Below are 22,287 nucleotides of genomic sequence, written 5' to 3'. Positions count from 1 at the left end.
TATTTCTGTTGGGACTAAGGGAAAAGCTTTCGATTTTAAATGGTATATATGCTTGAATGATAGATCAAAACAGCCATATGAGAAACTGGTAGCATGGAAGGTTAGGGCAGAAACAACAATAATATTTTAAATTCAAGTATTAATTCTGATTCAAAAACACAAGGCAGAGAAGGGAATCCCTAGCTGCCAAGAATGAGGTAAAAGATGAATTCATTTAAAACATCTTTATCTCCTAAAACTCAAACTTGCCTTAAGCAAAGAACGTTTGTGAAATATTACATATGGGAGAGGAGGGCAAACAGATCAGTAATTTTATTTTAAATATACTGTACGTGTTTAATTAGTTTTGAAACAAGAATTAGTGTGACAGACTGCAGCTGGGAAGGCAAAAAACTTGTTTTTTTTAATTGAGAGCTTGAAAATAAGCTCAATTCAGATTTGACAAACATGTAAGCCCCACAGCCTCAGTGATAAATGGTGTGCAACTTTGGATCTTTTGTATCATTCATAAGTATAAAATGTCCCCTAGCCTGTTTTCCAAGCTTTTATTTACAGTAACTTGTACCTTCTATGACCACTTTAAAATAGAACACAGGAAAAATTCAGTGTACAGGCATCCTTCCATGGAAGCCTGGACATCAGTACTTACTAAAGAATTAGGCTTTTGGAATTGAAGGCCTGCATCAGGAGCACATCTCAGAGTGATTATTCTGAAGATCTCTGCTAGCTCCTGGTACACATGCTAACTCTGGAGAACTCATATTAATTCAGGATACTCTGGTTTCCCCCACCAGACTGTATTATTCACTACTGGGATCAAACCCAGGGCCTTTACAGTGAACCACATCCCAGCCCTTTATTTTTTATTTGAGACAGGATCATGCTAAATCCGTAAGTTGCCTGTGCTGGGCTTAAACTTGTAATCTTCCTGCTTCAGCCACCCAAAGTGCTGAGATTACAGGTCTGTACCATTGTGTGTACCACGGTGCATTTTCTGCTTCAGTTGATTTAAAATATGCATATGCACAGTCCATTAGCATTCTTCCCCATGTATATCAGCCCCGAGGTTCAAGGAGACTTACTGACACAAATTTTTGTTAACTTAAGAGGTTTGAAGGTATAGGTATGTGAGCTATATAGCTATAACTTAAGATTTCTTGAATACTAATGGGAAATTAGAAAGTACAATTAAGAAAAAAAGTACCTGCATTTTCACTGACATGTACTTTAGCAGATTATAAAAATGATTATAGTTCTTTGGAGCTCTTCTCATCAAGAGATAGAGTGTTTTTCCATCTCTTGAACTGAGCCCATGGCTTGTTTTGGCCATGGCATGTGAGTGAGCACAGGCAGGTTCCTAGCCCGGGTGATCTTGTTCACATGATGCTTCCATTCCTATTCACTCTCTTCAAACCCTGATCTGCCATGTGAGCAAGCACAGTTTAGCTTGTTGGACCACAAGAGACATAATGCTGCCCTCACTGACCCTATGCAGGCAGCCAGCAGCCTCAAGGAGCAGAGCTGCCAAACAGACCAGCAGCTGACCCAAGATGCATGAGTGAGCCCAGCTAAGCCCAGATGAACCATATAACTGAGGCAAACCAGGATCATGACCTAGACTTACGATTAAACAGATAATGTTGTTAACATCATTAAATTGTGCACTTGTTTGCTATCCTATGAAAAGTAGTTGATACATATCTACATATTGAGTAAATATAGCAAAGCTATCATTGTCATAATGCAATGGGAACTGGTATTTTTACTCTTTTGCATACATGAAGAATAGAAGATAAAACATAGATAGGAGAAATATAAGGCAGAACGTACCCCCACCACCACCACCATGAATGTGCTAAAAAGAGATTTTTAACTGCTGGGCTCACTATAATTGAAAACATCTTCATTTAGGCATAGATTAACCTGCCATATGCACATTCTCAGAAGCATGGGGGCCCAGCATCATTCATCATTCCAACCTGATTGCAATTAGAGTGAGGAAGTCAGATTGGCACACTTTATTTTCTGGGTATGCAGTAACAGACATCTCGAGAGAAAGTAAGAATATGCATGAACAGCTGAAGTCAAAAATACTCCACGTCTGTTTTTCCTCTCAGGAACTGTTCTGAAACACCAGGGGATAGTTTTTTCTTGTACCAATGAGAAGCTATACTCTTGGGAAGTGCTCAGAAAATGTGCTCTCCAGTGAAGCTTTCCTAGAGTATATGAGAAAAGATTGCTATTCTCCTTGTTCAGCAAAAGTGCTCTGGTATCCTGTTTGTGCTGGGCACCACTCTGGGCACTGAGGTCATGGTGGACAAGTGAAAACAGTGCTCTAATGAATTTTATGTTCTAGTCTGAGGAGATAAATCATAATAATGAAAAATTTAAAAATAAATGGACAAAATATATCAAGTAGTGGTAACAGTTACTCAGGTAATTTGATAGAGTGAATAAATGCAGGAAAATTAAAACAAGGTGCTAGGACCAGCACCTGCCTCCAAAGCACAAGGTCCTGAGTTCGATTCCCAGTACCAAAAAACCAAACAAAAACAAAAAACTCCTCCAAGTTGCTAGGAATAGAATTGTACTCCCTCAGACTCATATATTAAAGATTTATGTGAATCCCAGTGTGACTATTTTTGGAGATAAAACCTCTGGAGGCTAATTGAGTCTAATTAAAGTAATCAGAGCTGAGATCAAAAATCTGATAGGATGGATGTCCTTATCAGAAGAGGAAGAAAGCGCTGTCTCTCTGTCTCTGTCTATCTATTTCTCCTCTCTTCTCTCTCCTCCTCTTTCTTCTTCCCCTTCCCCACTCTCAGATATAGTTTTTCTCCAGTCCAGAAATTGGCCACATAAGGATATAGCAAGAAGGTGGCCATCTACAACTCAGGAAGAAAGCCCTCATCAGAAACCATATTGGCTAAAACCTTGATCTTGGAGTTGTAGCCTTTGAAACTGAGAAAATAAAATTTCTTTTGTTTAAGGCACCCCAGCATGTGCTATCTCATTATGGCAGCACAAGTAGATTAACTCCAAAGGAAATCTCACACAATGTTTAAAAGCATCTTTAGAAAACTTGTCTTATTTTCTTCCAAGCTAGACACGAAGATAGAAACTACTCAAGCCTGACAAGTTCTCTTAACATAAATTTCAAAATTTTCCATTGCCTTCTCTTCTTTTCCCACCCTCTATTCTCTGGGGATAGAATTAAACAGTCTGAGGAGAAAGAAAGCCTCCTAATTTCATCTCACATCTGACCAAGAAATTTACTGTAGGGGCTTATGTGGCTGTAGAGTGATCTATATATTCCCAACTCCTATCCCTGCTCTAGTTTTACCTGCTTCTCTTAGCATCTCTTCCCAGCCCTTTCCCTTCCCATCCCCAGTGGGACCATATGGTGCTCTAAAAGCTTACAGCTTGACATTTGTGTTAACTAACTGTGAAGACTTTTCAAGTTATATAAACTATCTAAACCTTGATTTCCTTATCTGAAAATTAGAGCCTACATAATAGGCTGGTAGGAGGATTTTAAAAAGCACAAATGAAAGTACTTGTTTATAGCAAAATAAGTTGTTTTTTTTTTTTACATTTTTTCCTTCCCATCTTAGTCCTAGTCTCTCATGCTTCTGTAGCTACATGAGCAAAGGATTCTAAGCTTCCTTATGGTGTTTTTGAAATCTAGAATAAACCATGTAGCTCTTCTCCAGTTCTTACTTCCTCTTTGTGATTAATGCTTCATTTCACTCTTCCAGGTGTATGATAATTAATCTTGATTGTCAACTTCATTGATCCGAGAGACACCTAGGACATTAGTAAGGCCTACTTCTGGGTGTTCCTGGGTAGGTCATGGGTGCATGACCTTAGGTACCCTATCTGATCCCTTCCTCTCTGGCACTGTTCTGTTCTCTGCTTCCTGGATGCTATGCGTTGACCAGCTTACCCTCACCATGCCCTTGTGCCATGATATTCTTGCCTTGGAGCCAGGAGACAATGGACTGAAACTCTGAAGCTGCAAGCCAAAATAAACCTCTCCTCTCTTAAGTTGTGTGGGTCAGGTATTTTGTCTTGACCAATAGAAGATGTTCCTTTGATTTCCCACTCCTACCTTCTATTATACATTTTCATAGCATCACATACTGATTACATGTAGCATATAACATACTTGAATCTTAACATATATAATTGTTTTTGGTCTTTCTCCCAATAGCCAGATGTGTATGAGATCTGAAATGATTTTTCAATATTTAAGATTTGCCATAATGATTAATATATAGAAGTTAAAAACTGTATAGAATAAATTCAAAGCCTTCATTTTAATCACTTTCCTTCAGTACTATGATTTTGCATTTAATATTTTAATATATTCTAAGTTTTAGAAATTTATTTAACTTTGTATCTTAATTTTTAAAAAAATCTGTATGTCAGGGGTTTGGATTAGAAACTCTAAGGTTTCTTCTAACTCTAAAATTTCATGAGTCACTCTACTTTCAATGTTTAGGAACCACCCCACTTCATGTATTTGTGTCAGTAATTTACATTGCTTAACTTTTGATAGTCAACCATTTTCTGTCCAACAGTTACAAGAAAGAGTGTTTCTTAACTAGAAAACATACTAAACCTTTTCTAAGCAACATAGAGGACAAAGCAAAAAGGCTAGTGCTAATTCACCAATAGAATTTCAGATATATACTTCAGTTAGTTTGTTTGACCTAATTCATGCTTCATTTCTAGGTTGGTATATACATTTTTTGAGATATGAAATACCCTATATGCTTGGCCACTTTTCAAAATAGGTGAGTCATCAAAGTCTAAAATTCAGAGCTACTGCACTCTCCCCTACAACTTATCCCTTCTAACAATAAGGCTGTCATTTTAGAAACCCACTTCATGTTTCAGGACATAGAATTGCAGGGTCTAAAGTACAGTGTATAAGAGATTTTTCTGAAGGGAACACAGATATAAGAATAACAGCAGTGCAAGTTCACTGATGCTCAGACACAAATGGGAGCAAAAAGCCAGTGGCACTGGCAGAACCTCCTTCAAATGGGTGTAGAGATAGGCCTTCATGCTTTACCTGAATGAGCCTTTCCTGTGCACTTGATTCTGAAAGCTCTCTCACCTCTCACCATAACAATACCTACTGACTAGACCCCAAATGCCATCTTTGAAAAGGAACAGCCTCAGAGGTTCCTTTACAGTTGTAATTAGGTTGTTTCCCTTATGAAAAGGCTGGAGGAAAGGGGTGTGCGCTAACTCACTTCTCAGATAAAATTACCTTTGAAGAGTCTTCAGGCAGCCAAGAGTGCTACAACTATTAAACAGCATGTCACACTTGATGCAATGATTTAATGCTCTGGTACACTTCCATGTAAGGAGAGTGCAGTCTTTCTCCTTTCACTGGCCATTGATCTTTTATGCCCACTCCCTGGAACCTTCATCTCATTTAGAAGGATCTTAGAGTAACATCCAATCCAGCAAGGAGATAGGGAAAAGAAAGAAGAATTAGCCTCTCAGAAGTGTAACTTTCTGAGCCACAGGCTTCTCAGTACTGCTTTATTTATTTTTCCTGTTAGATTTGTTAGGAGTAGAAAAGATAATAATATGAACTGCAACCTGGGCCTATTAGTTTCTGGAAATGAGGGTCCCAAAGGATAAAAATTGACAATCCTTTAAACTTACTGTCAAACACCAGCCTGAACACTTCATTCTTTATACCTTAATACATAGGCCTTATCAGATAAATATTTTTCACATGTTTGTAGAAGAGGAAATGTTGTTTGAGAAAGGAGTATCAGTGTGGTGAAGTTCATACCTGAGAATCAGCCTCAAAGCCTATGTTAGACTTAGGCCTATGTGTTATCTTCCACTCCATGCTATAATAACTGGGGAAAAAAATCTGACATCATGAACTTTTCCTTATGTGAGCTGATGGAAACTGCACAGAAAAAACAAAATTGCTCTAGGGAACTTTTAACTCTGTCCAGCTGTTTCATTAAATTATAATTATATTTTAGAGAGAGAGAGTAACCAAAGCCAATGTGGATGGGTTAGAATAATTGTTCTTCTAATTATTCATTAGTTCAATAAATATTTGTCACCCCTTCCTTGATGGAATTTAAAATCTAGTGGGAAAGTTGAGATCAGGGAAAGATATTTATAGTGCAAAAAATATAATGTAAAGGAGTTTACCAACTTAATTGTTCATCGAAGCAGAGATTTCTTCCCTAATTAAAAACTGAGAAAATGCTGCAACAGAAACATATAAGGGCTTTGGGGGCCATAGAGGGGAGAGGGATACATTATTTCTGGAGAAATCATAATATTTGAAACATATCTTAGAGGATGAAATAAGTATTTATTAATAAGTCCAAGCTGAAGAATATAATAGAAAATTAGAACAGTAAGAAAAACAGGCCGAAGAAGAGCAGGAGTGTGAATTTAGTGTGAACTAATAGAAGGTCACTACAGTCTTCTCTAATAGCAGATTTCATTCAGATTGACTCAAACATACAAGAAAGCCATGTAGAATATATAGTGCAGAATATCAAATTCTCTCTAGGTTTTTTTAAGGCTTTTCCACATTTATTACATTCATAGGGTTTCTCTCCTGTATGAATATTGTGATGTTTAATGAGATATAGCTTATGCCTGAAGATTGTTCCACATTCATTACATTTATAGGGTTTCTCTCCAATATGAATTTTCTCATGCTCAGTGAGATTTTATTTTCCACTGAAGGCTTTCCCACACTCCTTACATGTATGGGGTTTCTCGCCAGTGTGACTTCTTTCATGTCTAATGAGGCCTGACTTCTGAATGAAAGCTTTTCCACACACTTTACATTCATAAGGTTTCTCTCCTGTATGGATTCTCTGATGGCTAATGAGGTTTTCTTTCTGTCCAAAGGCTTTTTCATACTCATTACATTTGAAAGGTTTCTTTCCACTGTGGATATTCTGATGTTTAATGAGATGTTGCTTCTGGCTGAAGGCTCTTCCACACTGATTACATTCAAATGGTTTCTCTCCAGTGTGAATTTTCTCATGCTCACTGAGGTATGATTTGCTATTAAAAGCTTTCCTACATTCCTTACATGCATATGGTTTGTTTCCTGTATGATTTCTCTGATGCCTGATAAGGGTTGCCCTTTGAATAGGTGCTTTCCCACATTCAGAAGGTTTCTCTCCACTATGATATTTCTGATGAGAAAGGAAGTTTCCCTTCTGGCTGAAGGCTTTTCCACATTTATTACATTCATATGATTTCTTCCGTGTATGACTTCTCAAATGTAGAGTAAGTGATGAGACCTGAGAGAACACTTTACCACATTCAGTACATTCATGTGATTTCTCTCCAGTATGCATTTTCTCATGCTCTATGAAGTTTTGCTTCAGGCTAAAAGTTCTTTTACATGCCTTACATTCATAAAGTTGCTTTCCAGTATGAATTTCATCATATTAAATGAGATCTGATTCAGGCTAAAGACATTCCCACATTTTTGTCATGCACAGAAATTTTCTCCTAGGTTCCCTTAGTATCTACTGAGATGTGTTAAGGATGACAAGTTTCCAACATTCACTGAAGTCATATGTTTCTTTTCAACATTAATTCTCAGGTATGGTAATGAGGTTGAATTTATGGTAGAAGACTTTTCTTGCATTGATCATTCTGAGATGCAGTGATTATATAAAGGGATAAAAATATAGCATTCTCTTTATATGAATGTGTCTTTCTTATACATTTTCTATCATGTTTAAGTATAAATTATACATAAGTATGAATTGTGTTTCGAACTCTCTTAAACTGAGTCCCATATATAGAAGTGTGGTCCTAAAATCAGTGTGTATCATTGCAATGTCAGTCAATGCTCAGAGGAAATACTTTCCTATTTCCTAGGTTTTCTGGGTTTTCCCTTAGTCTATTTTCACAAAGAAGATGAGACATAACTCACAAGTCTTTAATGTTGCTTCCTGGTCTGCTTATGAACTGTCCAAGCTTCTTCTGGAGAGAACTTTATATTTCTTCTCAATCATCCATTGCCTTTGTTGCTTGAATTGGTGGCTTTAAACTTGTGAATAGAAGAGTGACACAGGACTTGGATGTGTTGGTTGAGGGTCAAAGCAGCATCCCAGAATTAGGCCAAGTCCTTAGACCTCTCAGAGGATTTGAAGGGTATGGAGTGCACAGCTCCAGCAGACAAAGAGAACAACGGCAATCTCTCTAGATTTTTAATGATGTTTTTAATCACAATTAATTTACTACTGGTTTAATAAGGAACAGACTGTCTAACAGCAAAATAACACATTCAATAAACTATCCAATTTTGGGGTGGTTGGACAAGAAAGATAAATATAAGCAATGAGGTTGAAGAGAAGATGGTTATGAGAAGATGAGAAGATTGTTTAGTGAGCTTTTTGGAAAGCTTAATTATTGATAGATGACCTTTACAGAAGACTAGAAGTAGAGGTGAGTTTTAATTAAAGAATACTCACAAGTATAAATTCACTATTACTATACAATTAACTTCAGTTTAATTAGCATTACTGTGCTAAGTTTTGGAGGTTTACTAAAATGTATTGTGTACAATTCTTATTAGCATATGCAGTGTATATCTAGCAGAAGTCAAAAAGCAAATAAACAATAAACATATTATAAGACAGAAAATGTGCTTTGCCATAAATTATACAACAAAGAAGTTGGGGTCATAGTGGGAAAAGTGTCCTCTTCTACTGAGAGGTGGAAGGAAACAAAACAATACAAAACAAAACAAAACAAAACAAGTGAAGGGTGTGTCATCTTATATAGAAACTGATATTATATATATATATATGTATATATATATGATAAGGGATTTCAAATCAATCATATAATTTGCCCTTGGTTCATGAATCATTACCAGCCTGAGTGAAAAAAAAATCTTTGTTAAAAAATTTTACCATTGGTAACAATTAAATTTTCATTTTGAGACAGGGTCTTGCTAAGTTGCTAAATTGTTCAGGCTAAGCATAATTTATAATCCCTTCTGTCTCAGCCTCCCAGAATACTGGGATTATAGGCATGTGCTGTAAACCCAGCTGAGAACAAAACATTTTCAAAAAGAGGCTCACTGCTTCTCTGAGTCTGTGATAATAGAAGAACACAGAGTGAATAAATTCTGGTAAAATCTATCTTGAAATAGAACCATAGGTAGGCAAAAGGATTTCAACATCGAGGATGACAGCCACTAAACTGGATCACTTTGGGAGGCCTTTCAAACTAGAAAACTGAATTTTACAAAACTATGAAGAGATCAGTAAACCTGAGTTTATAGATTAGAAAACTGAGATCCAATCACTGTAATGTTATCTTAGCTAATGTGTGGTCTGGTCTTCTTTTGGCATAAACTACAATGAATTTCATTAATTAAAAAGCCTACTACATGTTTATCAATTTGTCCATAAAACTGTGTAAACACCAATCACCTCTACTACTGTTAACTTAGAACTATGGATAAATGCACTGGGGAAACAAACACATAAACACACAAATGCCACTCAAGATTTCTAGTCAAATTTGAAATAATCCAACTTCAATTAATTTATGTTACAGGTCAGTTCAAAATAATATAATTCCTTTTTTCTTATATACATTATTGTAGAGAAAACACAAGAAAAGTGAAACAAAAATATACACAGTTTAATTTTGAAAGCTTTGCAGTATTCTTAAATTTCAGTTGGGAATGGCTTTTCAAAAGGTAATATGGCAATTTAACAAGTAAATTTCCCCTAAAACAAACTGGAAAGAAATAGGAGTGATGTTAATGTAACTAAGGAGGGAACTAAGTAGACTTTAAAAGTGGAGACTGCCATCCCAAGCACAGAGAGACATGGAAAACCAATCTAAGGTAATTCAGTTCATCACAAAAACTCATTGTCCAATTGGAGGTACTGTGAATAATACCTTAAAGCCTGTCACAATAGACAGGAATGGTCTTTCTTTTATTCTGAGGCAATCTCTTTGTGGAACTTTATTTGTATAGCTAACAGTCTGAATGAGGGAGCTCTTGTGAAGACTTGTGCACTGTTGTTGTTGCCAAGGAAACTGGGTTTTAATTTCTAGTGGATAAATGCCAAAGAAAACAGGCTGAAGAGAGAAGGAAAAAACTTGGTAACACTGAATTTGTTGGAAATATTTGGTGTTAGAGGTCCCTTTTTGAAGCTCACAATTTAAAGTAGGACTGTAAAAACCCTTCTCTCTCTTTACTCATGGGTTTAAATGTACTACCAAGTATTTGATTTTTGATTCCAATGATGGTTTTTTAGTTGATGAAGTAATATGGTGATTATCAAAGATTTTTTTAGATACAAAATGGAAAAGAATTAATCAGGAATGAAGTACTTGTTCAATTCTGATGGAAGCAACACCTAATTATCCTGCTGACAGCTCAAGCCAGCTTAAAGGGAAAAGTCTACTGTTTCAATTTACATGTTTCTCGCCCAGACCAGCGAGCTCTGTGTGCACTGTGCAGTATTGGTCGTGGCTCACAGCACAGTGATTCTTTAACTGTAATATAAGAGAAAAGGAGAAACAGAACCGTCTGGATTTAAAAAGAAAAAAGAAAAATCTCACATCATCATCATGCTAAAAAAAAAAATCTACATTGACTTATTTAGAGTCTGTCAACTTCAATTTGAGAATTTCTTCTGTTATATTTTCCCTCAAAGTTGTATTTTAGATACATTTATAAAGATTTTTTGGTCTCCAGATCAAAATAAATTTTAAACTGTAAATGTGTGGGAAAAATACTATAAAACAAACTAAAAAGAAAAGTAAATGGAGACAAATACACGTTACGTGTTACCTACCTCTACAGAGGCTTTTTTCTAGGAACATGGAGAGTCCTTGGGAGATTTATTTATTTCTAACTAAAGACAATATGTAAATATTGGTAAATGCTTTGGTTTTTCTTCATTCATATGATAGAAGCATGTTATTTCAGAGCGTTTGTTCTTTCTCTGCTTATACAAAGGAACTTAACCTCCTTAAAACTTAAATCCATTATCTTTGATCATCCTTACTTTCTGTATTCTGTTTTTCTGTTAGATTTGGTGACACTCCCATGGAACCTTCAGGAAAACAAAGGGATCCAGTCCTTTTTATACTTGGAAGAACTGCAGCCAGCAGATAGGCAATCTAAATGAAATCAGCTGGGTCTCCTGACAGAAAGCCACAAAAGACAATGGAACAATAGCGTCTAAAGTGTGTCCCAACTAAGAATATTCCTCTGAGAAATACTCAAAGATATATGAAATATATCTTTCAGGGATTGTTTTATTTAAGGAAAAAAATCCTCCTGTAAAGATCAATGAATAAAGGAAAATTGAGCACTTACAAATCCAATTTCTTCTCATTACTCGACTAGAATATAAATCAGTGAAAATAGGCATAAGGACTTCAGAACTTCTGAATTATGTATTCAACCTTTGTGCTATTAAAAATAAATATCTTGCAAAAATGTAAGATTTAATGCTCTTTTAAATTCATAAAAATGGAAAATTTTACAGCATTGTCAAAAACAAATCCCATCTTCATTTTATATATCAAAGAGAGTAAGATAAAAGATAAGTTGACTTACCTGGAAAAATCAGAATTAAGGGAGGATTTGATTCCTGGCCTTTATGACATTGGCAAATGATACTCCTCTGCACTTAGTCCCCTATCTTCCATGTCTTCAACTGTCTGGAGACAATGTAGGTGTTCAAGACACCTGACAGTATATGCTTTCATAGGGTCCACTTTGTGGATAGGTAATTCATTTGAAAAGCCATTAAAATAATTTTTATATAGACCCAACATGTATATTGTTATTCACAGCACTTTTTAAAGATTAAAACATATTAAGAATTTCTAGTGAAATAAGGGCTACATTCACAACCACATAAATCAGAAAAAAATAACAATTGCTTAGTGCCTCCCTATATGCCCAATAACTAAAAAAACTCTCATCTTGTGAAGTAGCTATTAGCATTATTATTTTATATACAAGAAAACAGAAAATCAGAAAGTTTGACTAGCCTGACAAGAATCCCATAGGACCAGTTGGAATTGAAACCACAGATATTTGGTTCCTAAATCTTTATTTTTCACCATGCTAAAAAAATGGCTCTATAAGTTTCAATATGAATGTGATGTATTTTTCCTCCTGGGACTAAAAAGCAAGTTATCCTAGAATGATGCTAACTGAATCTTTTCTTTGACTTTCTACTTCCAAATCATCATTACAGCATCAATAGAAATAGAAGTTAGACTTACAGTGGGCTCTTGACTTACAAACTCAATTCATTCACAAGTGCTCGTTGTAACTCAAGTCGATCAGTTGAAGGCTCAGGCTCTTCTACCAGCCTTCAAAGTCTCCTCCTGTATACAGGCAGATCTCATGTGTCCTTACACACTGGAAATGATGGTGTAATGTTCCTTCCAGAATTCTCTAAGAGCTCAATCTGTATCTGAGACCATCTGGAAGCACAAGAGGCCTGCGTATCGGGTCTTTTAGTTAAAACTAAAATTTAGTTAAAACTAAAATTCCGGTCATTGTTCGTATGTCAGGCTGGTCATGACTCGAGGATCCACTCTAGAAATAATTGTGTAGTTTTGGGAATAAAAGTACTGTGATTCTTTACTCCTATGAAATTTTCTAGGGAGATGGTGACAGCTAGTATAAGCAACATACCTACTGATGCCCGTCTTCCGATCAGAAAGAGCCAATCTGTCAGAATATGTGTGTGGCACGAAAAGATCTTTTCTTTAGTTGTTTTATCTCCTTATCTCTGGACTAAATTCTTAATATTTAGAAAATACTGAGATACACATCAGCATCTTCTCATCATTCTTGTGATCACCTTTGTTATTGGCATCAAAGTTTAGCAGAATATTTGAGAGGCTTGAATAATGTTGAAGGGACTTCGTATGTCTAGGATTTTCAAAATTAAACTAAGAATAGTAATATTTCTCCTAGTTTTAAAGAAGTAATCCCTTAGAATCACATGCACATTTCAAAAAGGAGAATAATTTACTTAACAAAATATGCAGCAAGAACATCAAAAGATTAGACTACATAGTTATTTTTACTTGGCTATGTGAAATGTGAGGGTATTCTGCGCTTGACTGCAGCATCGTCCCACTGATCTTCCTGTCAGTGATGCCTTCTACCTCTCAGTCTCTCCAGTGCAGGTATGTCCTTCCCAAAGAGCAACACTGATCAAGGGTCGCTCTGCACGGGAGAGGGGACCTGCCTTTAGTCAGTGTCACAAGTGCATGGGCCTGTCACATCCTCATAGCACAAAACCCAGTGTCTTTCAATATTTAAAAAATGCTTCCTTAGGGCTGGGGATTTAGCTCTGTGGTTCCGCTTCCTGCCTCACAAGCTCAAGGTCCTGAGTTCAATCACTGGTACCGAAAAAAAAAATAATAATAAAAAATGCTTCCTTAATTGACCTTCTGACTAAAATTAAATAAAATGTTAGCATTCTGTAAAAGAAAGACAAGTAACATCTGATTGCCCAAAATTGATCTTAAAACTATTTAATTTGTTGGTGTAGAAAAGCATGATAAATTTATGAGCTATCTCAGTCTTTTTTAGCCTCTGTCTTTCCCTCCCTCCTCCATCTCTCTTCTCCCTCTTGTTCTCTCTCTACTGGGGACTGAAATGAAGACCTTCACATGCTGGGCAAGCACTGCACCACTGAGCTACTTCATCAGCTGCTTCTTCATCATTATTAGTTTTTCTTTTGAGATAGGCTCTTGCTAAGATGCCTAGGTTGGGTTTGATCTTGAGTTCCTCCTGCCTCAGCCTGGTAAGTGGGATTACGGGAGTGTGCTATCACACTTGGATTTTTGGCCTGCTTTTGCAAATAAAAATATCATCCCTAATATAATGAGAATGTAATTTATAGCTGGCATATTACTGTGACTTTCTTAAGGCTTGGCTTTAACGACAATAGTCTATTTATTGAAGCATTGGCTTAGTAATAACCATAAGAGTGCTATGTGGCTTGACAGCCATTACCCCTGGTCACAGTAGACAGTTCCAACTTCATTTGGATTCTGGGAATTTGATTCCATCCTCTCACTTTAAGAACAGTGTTTAATGTTAACCTGTTAAAATAACCCATTTAATTTAGCAATAGGTCTAAGATAAGATTTTGGGAGAACTAATCTACTCTATATATGTAGTAATAAAACATTGTATTCCATTGTCTTCCATCATAGTTGATTTCAAAATCAAAGAGGTACAATGAAAGGAGGGCTTTCTTGATCACAGAAATATTTATAATGTTGTATGCCATGCTATCTGCATACTTCTATTAAAAGACAACAAGAAAGAACTTTAGGTGTGAGAAACTAAAAGTGTAAATAAGGATCAAAATGTATAATTGATATTGTGAAATAGGAAGGAAAGGTCTAAAGGGGAAGGGGAAGTGGGAGGGGTAGGAGAAAGGGGAAAAAATAAGAACCAAGATACATCATGTAAAGGTACACGTTCCCAATGATGAATGTAACTATAGTGTATACCTAAAATGTACCAATAAACTTAAAAAAAAAGAACCTTAGAGACAAACTATTTATCTTTATCTTTTTCAAATGGTTTCATATATATGGTTCAAATATGATTTTTAAATATACCTTTGAGTAGGTAGAGATCAAACTTATTTCCCCTAGTGAGTAAAATATTGGCGTCACTGGCAATATTCCACTGCCTCTCTGAGAAATGGGATCAGTACCAAGGCACCTATTAGCATTTCTTAGCAGTGTTCTAGGGCACATACTCGAGAGAGGTGGAGCAATCACAGAAAAAGGAAAACAGAAACAAAAGGAAAGCTCATGCTTTTCTACTATGGTCTACATGCTAGCTTTTCAATCAATTCAAGTACTCTATAGTAAATAAACACAGATATTACCACTAATACTAAAAGGGGAAACAAAGTGAAAGATAATGACACATATCATAAAACAATGGGCTGTATATTTTTCATGTTAAATGTACACCATGAAATAGGCACCCATGTACAAAGATAACTGGCAGCCAGCAGAACCCTAAATACTATTTCAAATCTCTTAGTTTCAGATGCTTCAGTAAGACATGCAAAATTTTTGAGCCAGATTAATACAAAATCAAGTATATATCATATATATTTTTCTACAAAAACACTGGAGAGGGTAGGAGGAAGAAGAAAAATGTGTGTATGAATGGGCTTTTGGCTATTTGAGCCTCAATACCAAGCAAAACTGTAGCAAGAAATCTCTAAGGCCATTTGAAAGTCCAAAAAGCATTATAATTAATTGGCTTAAAGGAAAAAAAGGACATATGGTTTCTTCTGTAATTAAAAAACATTATGGATTTAAGCCAGCTATTTATTTATACTGGAATTCTATATTTACAAATATATTTGTTTCATTGGGTACCATAAACAGAACTGCTCACAGATAACATATATATAAAGTCTTCTTGGTACATTAATTTGTGGAATATTTTTAGTGACACTGGAGATAGAGGATGGTAACAATGTTGCCCACATGCTGTGACTGGATTCTTATGGTTTCTCTTACATTTTTTGGAATCAAATTAAACCCAACCTTGTGAATATGCTGTTGACTACAGCAGTTTCTTAACCTAGGATAGAGAGGTTTCAGCTTCAGATCATTAAGGTGTACTAACATTTCTAAGACCAGAATTCAGGGGAAATAAGAAAATACAGGGGAAGAAACTAAGTGACCAGTTTTGATGGAAGCAAAAAGAGGGGGTGAAACCCATGGAGTCAAGTGGTGATGTCTATGAAAGGCTGTATTACCTGAGGCTGATCAATCACTGGGGACAGAGCAGTGAATTCAAATTGAATTCCAGAGGTTCAGGATTTACATTTCCCAAATGTCTCTAATTACCAGCATATTTATTTCATTGTTTGTGATAAATGCTCTCTAGTGGGAACAGAGCACTAACTGAACTGCACCTGTATTCCACACCAATAGAATCTCAAACTCAAATCATTCCAATTCATCTTAACATGGCTGACTGACACGCATTAGTTATGGCAATAGTCATAACTATTAAGCCGCTCATGTCATGTTAAAAAGAAACAAAATTGACAAAAGGCCAGAGGAGTTCTCCTCTAAAACAGTTCTGTGGTAGTATTTTCTCAATGTTATTTTTGTAGGAAAAATATGTAATTTCATATTCTCTGCTGTGTTTTGGTGATGAGACATAATAAAAGTTCACTTCTAAAGGATCAAAACCACAGACACTCACATTTTATGAGATTTGGCCACCATAAAATTATGAAACCTTAGAAAAAGTTCATTTAGAAGAATAGCAAAAAGTGATGTCTCTAACAGGAAGGGAAAAAAATATCCTGATGACCACTGAGATGAAGATATTGCACTGAACATCAGAGTTGCTTATGAGCCTCTACCATATTAGAATGAGTTACTGCAAATGAAATGGTTTGTCTGCCCCTTTATTACCATATCTGAGTGAAAGCTGCTGTAGCACATTACCAAATGTGAATGATAGGTTTGAGCTGGTTTGACTAAAGCTACAGGCTATTAGGCAAAGCTGAAGTTCGCTTTAGGGAGCCCTGGGGGTACCTCAGAGAAACAGGCAATCTCACAATTAGAGGTTTATGGCTCTCTGTTGGTAGAGAACTTACCATACGCATTAACAAACCACAGAGCAAACAAATATCAGTTTTAAACATGTGACAAATCAAAAGTAACAGCCATGTCACTTCTTTTTTCAGATGTTAAATTTATTTGTATGGTTAATAGCTCTTCACTAGATAAGCTCAGTGGTGACTAATAAGATGTTATTCCCTTTGCAGAATAGATACTCTCTACCTCAACTTTGATTTGTTCCTCCTGAGGGTGTTAAGGGAATAGAAAAGGAAATAAATACATACTTAGCCTTTTCTAGGAATGAAGTGCTGTGCTAGACACTTTACCTGGTATCATTTATACTACTATTCACAGTCTTAATATGAGGCATTTTAAAGATGAAGAACTTGAGATTCATAAAAGTCCCATAAGTAGTGAGAAGAAATTAAATTGAAATTCAGATCTGCCTGATTCCATCAACAAAGATGGCTACTAATATAGCATTTTCTTCCTTCTTTTTCACTCCTCCTATCCAGAAGTGGAGATAATGTCCCTTCCTTGAATCTGGTTTAGCCTTATAAGTGATTTGGCTAATAAAATATAGTGCTTTGGAGTCCACACATTAGAGGCCTTATACTGTTTGCTTTTACCTTGGGAAGAAAGACACTGTATAAAGTATATCAGACAGTTGGAGAGGGACCTGCAGGAGAAGAGGGTGTACAAGCCCTAGGAGAGATGTTCTCACCAATATTACATGAAGCCAATATGAACCATTCCCACTAGGCCCTAGTAAAATTGGCACAAAATAAGGGAAAACAATGGTCTTCGTTATGCTAAGCCAGTAATTTTTGTGGAGGTTTGATAGGCCACCATAGATGATGCAAAAAAGATTCCCAAACTCAGGCCATTTCTGTTGTATGGTGTTGCCTTCCCTGGGTACCATACTTCCTCAAATATTAATTTAGTAAGGAGATGTTTGGCAGAATAAAGTTGAACTAATCATATGTCAAGGGAAAATAATAATACTAAAGGTTCTTGTTATTTTAACCAAAAGATCACTGAGTACTTAAACCCTGTGAGATATGTATGATTTTAAATCCCTATTTTGCAGGTAAGGAAAGTGAGACACAAGTGATGTGAAGTACTTGGCTGCTAGAAAGCTGTAAATCTATGATCAAAACCATGTAGCCAGGTTCCCAAGATTTACTTTTAATTCCCGAGCCATGTTGACTGGATTTTTTTTTTTTGTAACTGATATTTAAATTTGGTCATCTGACACAACTAGGATAAGTATTTCACTTTTACAACTGAATACTGTAATGCTTGATTTGCAAAACTGGACTTTATACTAAAGAATTCCCTTAGAGAATAGTTGTAGACAGTGTGCCAAAGAGTACTTCCTCCTTGGAATGCAGCAAATATGAGCTCAGGGCATAGCTGTTTTCATGTGGGATCAGACAAACAATAACACCTATGAATATTGGATGAAAATCCTGGCTCACAGTAAAATGTCTTCTCTCTATACTGAGCTCTTCCCATGTTCTTTACTGTATCAAAAGAAATTCCCAGTCATGGAAATAAAAATGGTATGTCATACTTGATGTCACTTTCCCAAAGATTTTTCTGATTCATTGCAGAGTTTGATGTTAATAACAAATGCTGGCAGGGTTGTGGGGGAAAAGGAACACTGCTCCACTGTTGGTGGGAGTGGAGACTGGTCCAACCACTGTGGAAATCAGTATGGAGATACCTCAGAAAACTAGGATTAGAGGTCCCATCTGACCCAGATATTCCCCTGCTGGGTATCTTCCCCAAAGAATTAAAAGAATCATGCCACAGTGATATATGTGCTCCCATGTTTATAGCAGCACAATTTGTAATAGCTAAAATTTGGAAGCAGCCCAAATGCCCATCAACTGGAGGTGGGATAAAGAAGATGTGGGGTTTTTTTATAAAATGGAGTACTACTCAGCCATAAAGAATGAGAAATTAGAGACATTTATAGCTAAATGGATGCACATTGAGGCGATACTCTTAAGTGAAATAAATAGGACACACATGTAAATATTGAATAGTTTCTCTGGTGTGAGAAACTGAAAGTGTAAATAAGGATCAAAATGTATAATAGATAATGAGAAATAGAAAGAAAAGGTCCAAAGGGGAAGGGAAAGTGGGAGGGGTAGGGGAAAGGAAAGAAGGGATAGGAATAAATGTGAGAAAAGGAAAAAATGGAAACAAAGTCTTTGTAAACAGGGAGGGGTGGAGGGGTTGAAGGGAGGGCAGGGGAATGGAGAAAAAAAACAAGAAGCAAGACACATCATGTAAAGGTACAAATTGTATACCTAAAATGTACCAATAAAATTAATGAATAAAAAAAAGAGCCCTGTGTTTGAGTAGCTACTGCTTCTTACAACTCTATGATCTTAGAAAGTTCCTATTCCTCATTTCTCTGATATTAATAAAATAAAAACAATAACGTCTAACTCATGGAAGCATGTGAATGTGTTTGTGCATTTCAGTAAACCTTAAACAGAGTAAGCTTTCTGATAAAGGCAGCTGTTATTTTTATTATATACTGTTCATGTTCTTGTTACCGTGGACCAAAGTTAGAAGTGATAAATTAAAAGGAAGCTAAAATTTTAAAAATATGTATACAGGGGGCCGGGAATTTAGCTCAGCGGTTTCGCTGCCTGCTGTGCAAGCGCAAGGACCTGATTTCGATCCCCGGTACCAAAAAAAAAATTATCTATACAGAAAGAAAGTAAAGAAATCTGGAACAGACAGCAAGGAGGGAAGAAATGAGGAAAGCACAATTCTTCAAAATGAAAGACAAGAAATTCGGTTATTTACCCTTTTCATTAAGGGTCTCTAAATATCAGATTTTTGCTGTCAAAACCTCCATATGTAGAATCCATTAGGTATATGTCATGGAAAGCTCTGGTTAGGTATTGGAGTTGCTTAAAAGAGTACAGGCTGGTATAATTAATATTATATATATGTATATATTCCCTTCTCCATAGGGATTGTCCATCTCAATACTTTTCTTTCACAGAAGAAAAGGAGTCCAGAGAGAGGAAATGACTTATCCAAAGAAACCAATTTGTGAGCTACGAAATAAGTACCAGATCCATGGTTTATTGACTCCTCAATCAAGACTCTTTCTATCAAAAACTACAAGTTCTTCTAGGTGAGGACAACATAACTAGAAATAGCTTTAGTTGGCATTTATGATAATTATGAAGACCAGATTTCAAATTTTCATAAAATTACCAAACTGGAATGACTGAATCAAACTTCTTGACATGTCTCTGTGTATAGAATATTGATAAATATCAGCCCCATGATTTCCTCTCTCTGTTTCTCTTTGTTTCCCACACATATAGCACATGGTTTTAAGACCAGACATGACCTAAGGAGAAAACAGTCCTGGAGTCTCAACCTAGGTTGGATGAGGACTTTTGAGCAGCAGCAGTTCATGTGGTGATCCAAAGCTGACTACTGGGCTGTTGTATTAACTTAGTCTGCTACTCTGCCTCAGGACTGGAGTGGTGCTACCAGTCAACTCCGGTGAGCTATATCCTTTACTTTTCACAACAGAACTTTGTTCCACTGTTTCCCAGTAGCATCGCCTCTGGATACTCATCACTTGAGGAGAGCTTCCCAAGCATAGACGCTGGGCTGGCCTGGATATCCCATCACAGGAACAACCTATCCAATCATATTTTTCCAATCAGTCTTTTGTAGGCCAGATCCCACCTAGGCGTGGTCTGGGAATACTTCCCTCACTTTTCCCAGACTCACTGGCTCAAAATTCCTATAAATAAGTAGCTATGATTTATCTTCTGCCTGAAGTAAGGCAATAAAAAGAAAGGAAAGCTTGTAAAGTAGATGATTTTTTTGTTTTTAATAGGTCTCAATAGGTAGTTTAGGCTCATCTTGAACTCACTGGTAATCCTCCTGCTTCAGCCTCTGAAGTGCTGGGATTCTAGGCATGTCCCACCATGCCTGGCTAGTAGATTATTTTTAAATTAGTGGTCCATTTGTAAATTTGGAAGTTTGTATTGATCAAATGTATAGATACACGGCATAAAGATATTGTAGCTGATTAAAAATTAGGCAGTCATAATCCTTTCTTTGAAGTTTATAAAACTGAAAATATTCATAATAGAGTACTTGAAAAATAAACAGAAGTATATGAGAAAAAAAAGATGGTATTCTTTTTTATAGAATGAAAAATAACTCTAAACAAACTTGTGATTTGACCCAGAACATATAAATCTTTGTAGTAAAATAATTTATGTTCCAGTGGACTTCTATTTTAGTTGACTTCTTTTTCCCTATGAAATGCAAGGAGCAACAGAGTGACCTCTTTAGACTACTTCAGATATTTCGGAGCCTCATGAATATATTTATTGATCTTCAGGTAAACTCTTGGGGATTTTGTCAATTCTGACATTGATTCCCATGTGCAAAAGAGGACTTTTCTAGATTTAGAGTTGTGCCTCGATTTTAACTATTGGTTTGCACTCTAGACCCTCTAAAATAGATCTTAAGACTCTTCATCAGATTTTTGAAACTTGCTGCTTATTTTCTGATTCAGTTGTATTTGTTCTGTTATGGCTGCATTACTTTCGGATTCACAAAGGTTAGCCACTGGTAAACCTGATGTTCAACTCTCCCTCTAGTATGAGACTCGAGGGTTACTTAGGCTTTTACATGGAGAAGGGTAGGTTGTCTGGGAGAGTTAGACTTGCTAAATTTTAATTTTTTTCTTACTTTAAATTCAAGGTTTTATGAACTGCTTACTATGTGACAACCAATAACAATTTCATTTGTTAGAGACATTGTAAAAATAGGACATTGTTCCTAATCCAAGGAATTTATAATCTAGGTGGAGAAACAGGCCTCGTATGTGTAGAGACACAGAAAGTCATACCAGAAATCACATTGAAGAAGTCATTAAAAAGAATAGTTAGTACCATATTACAGAAGACAGGGTAAAAGAGTTATCTTACAGCAAGGATGGCAAGTATTTTGGGTAATAGAGCATAGTAGGATACTGTTCCTATTAACAGATATTTTTTGTCAAATGTGTAGAAACCGAACAAGTTTAGACTCTGAGAAAAAGTATAGTTTGGCTATAAAAGGAAATATATGGATACACATTCCTATTCAGGCATTTGTAACTTTCAAAATACATCCCACATCTATATTTGATTTAGATCTCTCTCTCCATATATATAACCTCTAAGAGAGCCAAACTAGGATACTTGGAATTTTCCAAACACGTCTATGCTTTCCCATCACTGCCTTTGTTGATGTTTTCTTCCTTAACATCCATGATCCTTTCATCCTTCCTCTTAGGTCTTCATAATGAAGATTATAAAACCAAGTTTTTTTTTTCTTTGTTGCCAACTCTGCTAAACTGGCAAGGTTTGGGTGGGAAAAGATTATAAAGTTATTTTTAACTTTAAAAAAATCCATGAGTGATTAATGATATTAGATAAGTTACTATTTTGGGAGTCGTGGCACAAATGGTGTGTATTGGGCCAGTTTCATGAGAGGCCTAGAGAAATATCCATCTAAATATCTTAGTCACTTTCCTCATTACTGAACACAATACCTGACATCCATGACTTAAAGGAAGAGAGGTTT

The 22,287-nt window shown here is 36.1% G+C and overlaps 1 protein-coding gene and 1 pseudogene across 16 annotated transcripts in view; both read right to left on the bottom strand.

The window, feature by feature from the left end:
* Lingo2 (leucine rich repeat and Ig domain containing 2) overlaps window positions 1-22,287 on the bottom strand; it is a 1,224,968-nt gene that overhangs the window by 149,789 nt on the left and 1,052,892 nt on the right. The window lies entirely within an intron of this gene.
* The window catches only part of LOC147825868 (uncharacterized), a 36,947-nt pseudogene extending 14,660 nt beyond the window's left edge, over window positions 1-22,287 (bottom strand). The window contains exon 1 of the transcript XR_015440040.1: window positions 1-22,287. This exon is cut by the window's left edge and continues 14,660 nt beyond it. The product of XR_015440040.1 is annotated as an uncharacterized LOC147825868 (transcript).

This window comes from Heterocephalus glaber, unplaced genomic scaffold (assembly GCF_053883595.1).
Source record: "Heterocephalus glaber isolate CG9 unplaced genomic scaffold, H.glaber_assembly_v1.0 deba00001481, whole genome shotgun sequence".
In the NCBI taxonomy this organism is placed as follows: Eukaryota; Metazoa; Chordata; class Mammalia; order Rodentia; family Bathyergidae; genus Heterocephalus; species Heterocephalus glaber.
Note: the sequence above shows the minus strand (reverse complement) of the source record. Positions and strands in the feature narration are given on the sequence as shown.